A 1,553-nucleotide genomic window follows, 5' to 3' on the forward strand; every position below is an offset into this window, starting at 1 on the left:
TACTATTTGCTAAAACCGAATTCTTCTCAAGGAAACCGACAACGGTCAATTTCATTGAGTCGAGGTATTTTGTCGATTGATGGCCGTTATTATATTTAAGAATTTATCTTATCGCGTGTTCACAAAACGAAGAAATCGTGGAGTCCACCGGACGTAACAAAAGTATAAAATATCTTTTAAACAATTGAATTTTTGATAGCTTTACCTTAATACTTTCATGCAGAATAATTAAAGGAATTATACTATGTAAAAACATTATATAATTCGACATAAAAAAAATGGCGGTAAACTTTATATGACCTTGATAAATTGATTTTCTTTGAAAATTATTTTTACCACTATTTGTCCCCCTTTAAACAGTATAATTTTTATCTGAAACATTTTTCCGCATCTTTTATATTTTTCGAGATATTTTAATGCAAAACTTACAATGGTGTATACATAACTTAAGATAACTTGCAGATTCTCAATTCCTGATGAGAATTTAAAGGATAAGGTAAGCGTAGGTAATATCGAAACATATTTTTATAAAAACAAAAAGAAACTCGTAGACATGGTTCAACAAAGTGATAAAAACAATCGTTGCTTTTTTCTGTTTAAAATGTGAAAAAAAAAATTTCCTGTCTGCTAGGATAACAATTTTAACAACAATTTTTGGATTCAGCAAGTGAAATTGAGTAAGATAAAAGATAAAAGATAAAAGATAAAAGATAAAAGATAAAAGAAAAACCCTACGTTCCCCGCTTCATGCTTTCCAAATCGCCTAAAATGCACATACCATATGTTTCCCTCATGTAAAGCGGTTTATAGCTTTTTTTGTTATATCTCAAAAACTATTCAAGATATTAAAAAATGTTTTATACAAAAGTTTTACTTTAATAAAATTATCTCTATTTATTCAATAATACTTTAAGAAAATAATTTAAAAATATATTTGAAAATTTAAAAAATTATTATTTTTTAGAAATATTATTGGTGCAAAGAATTGAAGTAATTTTGTTGTAAACTTTTGTAATAAAACTTTTGTAATAAAACATTTTTTTTAATATCTTGAATAGTTTTTGAACTGTAATGAATCAATCTTTCGATATCGAAATAATTTCTTGTGCACATAAGTAAATATAGTGTTATTGAAAATTTCTTGTTTCCAAGAGAAAAGTTTTAACTTTGTTAGAGAAAAAAGGCCGTAGCCGGATAAGGAGGGGTGATCTGCCCCCGCGCCGATCATGACCATTTTTTACAGTTTAGTTGCTATTCATATCAGTTACAATTTTACCAAACATTAGTCCTTAATATTCAACCGTTGGGGTGTGAGAAATAAAAATCAAAATTTCAAAAAAAATGTATATCTTTTAAACGGCTCAATCAATTTTTATAAAAAAATATATGTTGTAGATGTAAACAAGATACATTTGTAAAAAAATTTCGAAAATTTTTTGAGGCCAGAAACATTGCAAAAAAAAATAAAATATTTTTATTTATTTTGTTTAGCTATCTTATCGGTCTTGTACTACCACAAAAATTTTACCGTAAAACTAGATCGGAAGAGCACA

General features: G+C 26.7%; 1 protein-coding gene across 1 annotated transcript in view; it reads left to right on the plus strand.

Moving 5' to 3' along the window:
• The window catches only part of LOC105451690 (vacuolar protein sorting-associated protein 13B), a 19,335-nt gene that overhangs the window by 17,055 nt on the left and 727 nt on the right, over positions 1-1,553 (plus strand). The window lies entirely within an intron of this gene.

This window comes from Wasmannia auropunctata, unplaced genomic scaffold (genome assembly GCF_000956235.1).
Source record: "Wasmannia auropunctata unplaced genomic scaffold, wasmannia.A_1.0 LD336047.1, whole genome shotgun sequence".
NCBI classification, from domain to species: domain Eukaryota; kingdom Metazoa; phylum Arthropoda; class Insecta; order Hymenoptera; family Formicidae; genus Wasmannia; species Wasmannia auropunctata.